The sequence below is a fragment of the Globicephala melas genome, chromosome 3, assembly GCF_963455315.2.
Source record: "Globicephala melas chromosome 3, mGloMel1.2, whole genome shotgun sequence".
Lineage (NCBI taxonomy): Eukaryota > Metazoa > Chordata > Mammalia > Artiodactyla > Delphinidae > Globicephala > Globicephala melas.
Window position 1 is genome coordinate 133,051,442 of NC_083316.1, and position 9,297 is coordinate 133,060,738.

Sequence of the window (9,297 nt, forward strand, 5' to 3'; positions counted from 1 at the left end):
CCCACAGTCTCCGCTCGCGAAGGGGCTTCCTAGTGTGTGGAAACGTTTCCTCCTTCACAGCTCCCTCCCACTGGTGCAGGTCCCGTCCCTATCCTTTTGTCTCTGTTTATTCTTTTTTCTTTTGCCCTACCCAGGTACTTGGGGGGTTTCTTTCCTTTTGGGATGTCTGAGGTCTTCTGCCAGCGTTCAATAGGTGTTCTGTAGGAGTTGTTCCACGCGTAGATGTATTTCTGATGTATCTGTGGGAGGGGGGGAAGGTGATCTCCGCGTCTTACTCTTCCACCATCTTCCCGGAAGCTCCCCCAATAATGTTTTTTACAACATTTTTTTTGCCTTAGCCCAAGATCTAGTCCAGGATCACATATAGCACTGAGTGGTCATGTCCCTTTGGTCTCCTTTAATCTGGAACTGTGTGTTTAGCCTTTCTTTGCCTTTCATGACTGACATTTTGGAATAAAGGCCATTTATTTTATAGAATGTTCCTCAATTTGGGTTTATTTGTTGCTTTTTTTGACTATGCTCACATTACGTATTCCTGGTCAGAATTCTACTTGGTGATGTCATATCTGTCTTAGCATATCACATCTGGAGGTACACAATGACCATTGGTAATGCTAATTTTCATCATTGGGTTAGTGTATTGTCGTTTCTCTATTGTATGACCTACTTAAAGAAAATTTAGCTACATATACTAGTTTTATTTACGAAGCAAGAAAAGATGCACCCACAGCATCATCACCGTCACTGAAGGCTTGTTATTATGTTGGGTGCTATGCTAAATGCTTTACCTGCTTTAATTCTCACAACCACTCTCTGAAAAAAAGTAAAGCGTGGCTGAGAGAGTTTAACTTGCCAAAGGCGGAGTGGAGCTTCAGACCTGGCCGGTTGACTCCAGAGCCTGTGTTCTTAGTCATGCACTACTGTTTATTTATCCAGTTCTCTAACTTCGTGTGTTTTAATTATTTCTCAGTCTTAACTTTTTAAAAACAATGCTGCCATGAATATCTCAGAATAAACATTTTTATGAGTCCTCAAAATCTCAGCCCTTAGACCCCTAGGTTTATTTCTTTATTCACAAGGCAAATATTAAATAAACTAGAAACTATACTCAGCAGTAGGTCTTCCTGTAAAACTATGTCAGCTGAGAGTTGGAAGGGAGTCTTTCAATTGATTTTTCTGTTCTGGGCAAGAATCTTCTCTAACAATGACCTAGTAACAAACGTGATTAGTAATACCACCCCTGAACACCTCGCTATATTTCAACTACTGAGTCACGCCTTTTTCCTTTGTGATTTTCTTAGTCTTTACAATAACGCTGTAAGGTAGGTGTTATCCCTCTATGTCCAGATAAGAGCAAACTTCCTGTGGCATCCCTGACAGATGGGTACAGCCTCGTTTACACATATCTGTCAATGGGGAACTCTGTTTTGCAAAGCAGACCAGACCACTTATGGATCCCTATAATTGCTTACTTACCACTGTAAGTAAGAATTCACTTAAAATCACTGTAGAATTCACTAAATCTCTTTTCACACGATAGAGCTTGTTTAAGTAATTACAATGAACATAGCTGCCATTTGTTGAGCACTTGCAAGGGACCAGCATTTGTTCTCAGTGTACTTCTCACAGATATTACCTCACTTATGCACAGTGACCTTGTGAGGGGGGTATGTTACTGTTTCCATTTTATATATGAGGTGACTGAAGCCTGTGGTTATTAAGTAGTGAGGCCAAGACCGTTCCATCTCACCTGAATGTACTTACCTGGTGGCTGTAGAACCTGACCTCCCCAGAAAGCTGCCCATGGACAGGAAAGTAAAGCTGGTTACTGGGGTCAGCACAGAAGAATGTCAATTTAGAAAGACAGAAAACAGCTGGCCCAGTTCCTTCCCAAAACTTTCCAAAGTTTTCAGAGTTTCATACGGTATGCATGTGGGTTGGAACAAGGAAAATTTAGTTGGAAGCCTAGCAAACATTAATTATCACATCAACAAACATCTGTAACATCTGTTGATGTTATAAGGGCTTACTATGAAACCTAATGGTGGACACCTTGCTGTGTGCAAATTTACTTTAGAATCTATTTTGCTTATTCTTCTATTATGGGTTGAATTGTGTGCACCAAAAAGATAGGTATATGTGAATGTGACCTTATTTGGAAGTAGGACCTTTGCAGATATAATCAAGTTAAGATGTAATTATTAGAGTGAGCCTTAATCCAACATGACTAGTGTCTTTATAAGAAAAGGAAAGTGTCATGTGAAGACAGAGACGCACAGGGAGAATGTCACATGACAACAGAAGCAGAGATTTGAGTGATGCAGCTGCAGGCTGTTGGCCTAAAACAAATACACTGCTAGTTATTTCTCCAGCAAAAACGAGTTTATTCAGGATCAGGAAAGAATTGCAGTTTTGGGTCTACAACCATGGCAAGCCATGTGCAAGTCCCAGCACAGCAAGGGAAGGACAGCATTTTTATAGAGGGGAAAAGGAAGTCTGGAGGGCTATAGTAAACAATGAGTCCAGAAAAACAGAGCTTTTCATTGGCTGAGTTGTTGCCAGGAGAGAAGAGGAGGTCTTTCTTCCTCCTCGTGGGGTCGGCTATCATCCCAGGGCACGAGAGCTCCCCCTTCTGGTTTCCTGACTCTATTTAATTGAGATTTCTGTTTATTAATTTTTTACAAGGCCAAGGAACACCAAGGATTGATGCCACTATAAGAAACTAGGAAAATGCAAGGAAGGAGTCCATCCCAAGTCTCAGAGAGAGTGTGGTCCTGCTGACATGTTGATTTCAGATGTCTAGCATCTGTATAGAATTGTGGGGGAAATACATTTCTGTTGTTTTAAGCCCTCAAGTCTGGTATTTTGTTACAACAGCCCTAGGAAACTAATACAGCCTCCCATTCACTTCTTGAGTTGATAAATTATCCTAAAGATTTGAAGCCCATTCAGTTGCATAGATACTTTCCTTTTGTTTGTTCCCTCTGAGGTTTTCAAACTTCAGTGTGTATAAACAAAAGTATATGTGTATATATATATATATATATGTATGTATTCTATAGGTGGTTTAGAGGATTTTTTAAAAGTGAAGTGTAGTTGACTTACAATATTGTGTTCATTTCAGGTGTACAGCAAAGTGATTCGGTTACACTGCAATACATATATATATATGTATACATCTATATTCTTTTTTTAATTCTTTTCCATTGTAGTTTATTATAAGATATTGAATATAGTTCCCTGTGCTATACAGTAAAGTCTTGTTGTTTGTGAGGATTTTTTCAATAGATAATTTTCACTGTAATTTTTTTCATTTCTTATTTGTTCATTTAGAATGTGACCGCTAAACTTCTTTGTATTGTATTTCTCTTTGCTTTCTCTCCCCTAGGCAATATACCTCCAGTTTTTGTTGGAATATTTTCCTAGACCATTTGCCAACCAAATGTGTTCTCCTTTGAATATATTATAGTAGATCAGTGTCTCTCTTAAAATGTGTTACTTGGAACAGTGATTATAGTGGGACTGTTATCTTCCTTTTCTTTGGATATGGGCACTGTACTTCTATCAGTGAAATCTAACTTTGCTTCTTTTTGTAAGCAGCCACACAGCAGTTCTTTAATTGAAACCCCACATCTTTTTTTTTTTTAATGGATAGCTCCTAAGTCCGATTTTATACCTTTTTAAAAACACCAAATTATAGGTGTTTTAAGACACCTAAATAATAGAGTGTCACATTGCTCCTATTAATTTTTTATTGTGTGCAACTAATAGATAAGTAAGTCCTGGAGACCTAATATACAGTACAGTGGTTATAGACACAAAACTCTATTATAAACTAAAAAAAAAATTAAAATTGCCAAGAAATGAGATCTCAATTGTTCCCAACACTAGGAGAGATGATAATTATGTGACTGGGTAAAGGTGTTAGCTAAGGCTACATTGCTAATTATAATGCAATATAAATATATCAAATCAATATGTTGTACTTTAAACGTACAAAATGTTGTATGTCAAATATATCTCAATAAGAAAAAATTGAAAAAATGTATTTTCTCTTAATCTCTCTCTCTCTCTCCTCCAGCTTGTTGGTCCCATGAGAGTGGTCTCCCCATTTACAGGTATCATCTCCAGATTCAATAAGTAAGTTTGCCTTTTAAAAATATTCATGAATATCGACTTTCTTCCTTTAGGTCTGTGCCATGTTTTTGCATTTAAGTTTGAGTGGGTATTCCGTCTTCCATCTATTTGTGTGGCTCTTGTGGGAGTTTTGCATTTTATTAAATACATTGCTTTCTTTAGATGCTGCCTTCTCTTTCTGTCTTTTGAGGAGAATCTGTGAATTTTTTTTTTTAGTCAGAATATTATTAAGACAGACTTAATGCCTCTGGATTGTACCAGTCTTTTAAGAATAACAATGTAGGGGCTTCCCTGGTGGCGCAGTGGTTGAGAGTCCACCTGCCGATTCAGGGGACACGGGTTCGTGCCCCAGTCTGGGAAGATTCCTCATGCCGCGGAGCAGCTGGGCCCATGAGCCATGGCTGCTGAGCCTGCGCATCCGGAGCCTGTGCTCCACAACGGGAGAGGCCACAACAGTGAGAGGCCCACGTACTGCAAAAAAAAAAAAAAAAGAATAACAATGGAATAATAATATTATATTTATATGAAGGGAGCTGGTAATAAAATTTCCTAATAATTATTGGGTTTCTCATTTATGAAAAATAATTTATTGAGATGGAAGTCACATATCATAAAATTAACCATTTTAAAGCAAACAATTCAGTGGCAGCAAGTACATTCATAATGTTGTGCCACTGCCACCTCTGTCTAGTTAAACATTTTCATCACTCTGAAGTAAAACCGCCTACCCACTGAGCATTTTCTCCCTCTCCTCCTTCCCCTCACCCCCTGGCAACCATCAATCAGCGTTTTGTCTCTATGGCTTTATCTATTCTGGATATTTCATATAAATGAGATCATACAGTATGTGACTTTTGTTTGGCTTCTTTCTCTCAGCATGGTTTGGAGGATCATGCTGTAGCATGTTTCAGTACTTTATTCGTTTTTATGACTGCATAATGTTCCACCGTGTATTTGTCCATTCATTTGTTGATGGTCATTTGTGCTGTTTTCACCTTTTGGCTACCGTGAATAGTGCTGCTATGAACATGCCTGTGTATGTACTTGTCTTAGCACTATCTTATAAACTGTGCCTTTTAGGATTTGGAAAACACGATCACTCTTTTTCTAGAAAACCTTTATTTGGGTGACTGTATAATTTGTAAATAGAATGATACCACCACAGAAGTTTCTTGCATTTTGTAGGGCTTGCTCTCCCCTGGATTATGTTCACATTTCTGGGACATATTTCAAGCTGAGTGAGTATATCACCATCATCATCTCTCTCCTGATGTTGGTGATGGTAGCTATCATTTGAGAGCCTATCATATAATAGATACCATTATTATCCCTATTTCACAGAAGGAGAAATGGGGGCTTATGAAACTTAAGCACCTTTTCCAAGTGATAGACTAGTGATAGAGCTAGGACTAAAACCCAGGTCTTTGTGACTCTAAAACTTGAGGTATGTGACAATTATGTGCCTGAGTTTCCTATCTTTCATGAAGTTGACTTTTTCCCGATAATTATCGTGGATAGCTACTGACCATCAATAATAATAAACTTTCAATCAATCAGTCCTGAAATCAATTTGGTGGGTCAAAAACCGCATTAAAAATGGAAATGGATGGAATAAGATGGAAAATATCATGTAGTAAGGGTATTATTTTATGAAACTTTCATTTGTCATGTGTGTGTGTCACGTATATGTGTGTCTGCATGGGGTCATGACATAAAATGTATCTCTTATTATGGGTTGCAGTCAAAAAAGTTTGAAAAAATGCTCTAAGCCACTCAGGTTCATTTCCCCCCTGAACATTTGAACTTTTATGCACCTAAGCAGTTTTTGCTGTCTTCTTCACTCTCAAACATCCTCTTATGCTCCAAGTTCACAAATTACGGAAGTACGACATTTTTTTACCCTTTCATAGCCATCACTGACTGATCCTACATGTAATTTTACAAAATTGCAGCGTGCATGCCTTTGAAGTTCCGTTCCCCTTTGTAATTAAATAACACACACGTAAAAAAGTGCACACTTATTAAGCGCTTTAATAAGTGATAGCCCACATCGATCCCATTCAACACAAAGAGACCATTTGTGCTCGTTTGTCACTTACCGATGCCCACATCAGACGGACAAGACACAGGAGAAGACATCTTCCCTGCTGTTTGTCACATAGTGTAAATGCAATTCAGGGGCGCTGGTCCCCAGACAGCCTCCGGGAAGGGCTCCTGTGGATATACAGATGATAATTCCACATGGTAAATATTTGGTTTTCTTCACGTCAGTAGCAATTCATAGTAGTTCTCTGGGGACCCTTTCAAAAGCCAGTTTGAAAATTTGTTCCTTAAAAGAACAGTTTTTTAAAAAATTAATAATGAGAACATATTAAAAATGCCACGTTGTTGGTGGGAAAGCCCCAAAGCAGTCTTTTAATAAACTGGAGTGAATTATAACTTAAATCCTACAAAATAGTATTAGGATTTTACATTTTTATTTGTTTCAATGCAAGAATTCAGTCTCTCATTGAAACGTAAAAAAAAAGTCATGCAGAAAGTTCAAGGGATTCTTGAACCATAGGGACGGTTGTGGAGAATGATCATTGAGTCTATGTTGTTAAAACACCCTTTGCGTGTAAAACACCGTACCGAGTTTGAGGAAAGGGAAAAATTATGATATAGCAAGCTGCTTCAGGAAGCTAGCCAACAGAAAACTCCTCTGTGTGTTCGTAGGATACATTTAAAGGAAGTTCATCAAGATCTTGCATGTAATTAATGGTAGAAAAGTAGAACCGTAATGTCTGTTAAAAAGGGAATAGTTAAATACATTTTGGCAGAATCATGTAATGGATAGCAGAAAGCTATTAATAAGAAAGAGGTAAATCTTTAAGAAGACTGAGAAGAAAACTTTATTGTGAAGAGACCATGCTTCTGAAGAACCTGTTTCATTCACTTGTTTTTCCAGCTCTTTGAACAGTCCCTGGCATATAGTAAGTGTTTGGTAAATATTTATTGAATGAATGATAATATGATAGCATTTTAATAAAAATAAATGAGGGGTATCCACATACATGGGTAGACATCAAACTGTCAAGAGTGGTTAACCTGAGGAGTGGGCTTGGGGTCAGGGAAAGGCAAGTTTTGGGAGAGCAGAGATCATATCTCATTTGGGTCCCAGTACCTGTAAGAGCACCTAGCATTTTATTTGCTTACCATGGAGAATAGAGAAATAGTAGTAATAGCTAACACTCACTATTTACTTACTGAGTGCTATACTCCATGCTGAGCGCTTTATGTATGTCTCCTCATTTTATGCTCACAGCAATCCTTTAAGGTCAGTATTATTATTACCCCCATTTTACAATTGAGGAAGCTGAAGCTGCAAGGTTTGTAAGTGACTCATCTACAAACAGCTAGTAAGTAAAGGAACCAGGTTGAACTGTGGCAGTCTGGATCCAGTATCTGTGTGTCTAACCACTGGGCTCATAAACTGTAGTTGCCTAACTCATTCTTATATTCTAAACAGGGACTACAAGGATGCCTTGAACATGGTGCTTGTATCAAACACTGTTAGCTGCTTAGCTTACATAGCAGCTGTTTCTTACTTCTTCCTAAGTTTACAGACTCCTCCACCCCCAATTTTGTTCAGGCTACAACATACTCTGGAAATAATGAAGCACTCCAGAGTCCAGGGTCTAAACCTACTTTGGTAATTCCTATTTGCTAGGGAGGTTTAGGTGTGGCCATGTGACCAAGCTGCGGCTAATTAGGTATAAGGAGAAGTCTCCTGGGAGGGCTTTTGCTTCTGAATAAAAAGAGATGGTAAGGAGATCAGCTCCTTTCCTCTGGTCTTAAATTTGGTTGTGTGAAGATGTGATGTTTGCAGCTAAATCAGCCACATTGCTTGAAAAAGGAAGGCCAAATATAAAAAGATAACATGGTAAGGACCGCAGATCAGAAAGGTAGAGAGAGTCTGGGTACTGGTTGATATTGGTAAACCTCTGCATCAGTCCTGAAATTGCCAGAAACAGAATTAAATCGTGAAATTGTGCAAGCCATATCCACTGTTATTTGTGGCTGAAAGCAATTCTATACAGTGCTCTAAAAAAGCCTTGTTGAATTGAAAGTATTGATGAATTCAAGGAGGTGACATAAGCTATATTCATGAAAGATAACTAACAATGCAAGACCTTGTGTGTTGAGTATCAACTGAGTCACATAGCCTGGTGGGCCTATCAAGAAGGTCTTCGTGGAAGAGAGAAAATGTGAAGTGAACCTTGAAGGCTAGTAATAGTAAAGGTGTGGAGTTAATAGTTGTGCAAAAAAAGTCACTTTAGGTTTTGATCTCATTGGTCTCATTTTTGAGACTGTTCTTGATAGCAGAAAACACAATATTAGTTCATTCTAGCTGCACTAAGTCAAGTCAGGATTTTCTGCTTTCCTTCCTTATCTCTAGGACATCCAAGTTCTGAAGGGCTCATGTGGTATCATGGACTTATCTGGTGTTTGTGCATGACAGACAGGCAGCCTGTCTGTCTGTCTTATCATCCCCTCATTTTTGGACTACACAGGAAGGGGCCAAATGCAGGGCTCCTTCGCAGAGATGGGGAAACTGAGACCTATAAAACTTAATGCCTCCCCTAAGTCATACACCAATAAGCGATAGAACTGGAAATAAAAGCTCTTTGGAAGTGTTCACATCTTTTGCATCCCTTTTAACTCTTCTCCTTGCCCAGTGCCCAGAGAAGTTTTTTTTTCTTCTCACTGTGTCAATAAAAAAGTAGCTAAACAGTTGTTTCCCACAAAACATTTGTTTGCGTTAGGACTTTTGCTTTTGGAAACTTAAGGTTGACCTTTATCTTTCTTTGTGTTTCTTCTGTGTCTACCTTTCCCAGAGAGGAAGAAGACCAAGATCTTGTTTAAACAGAAGAGTGATGAAGGGGAAAACATCATGCTCTGACAAAGAGAAACAAAAGTAAAATATTTTACTGATTAAATCTCCAAAATTTAATTTTGCCATAGAGGAACAAGTAGAATGATTTGTTTTGCTTGGTCAGATCTTGGTTCTCCTCTACTTCACTGGTTGCTCCTTCTCATTCGCTTTTGGGGGTTCTCCTTCTTCTCCCTCACCTCTTATTGGAATGCTTCGGGCACAGTCTTAGCAATCTCTACTCCTCT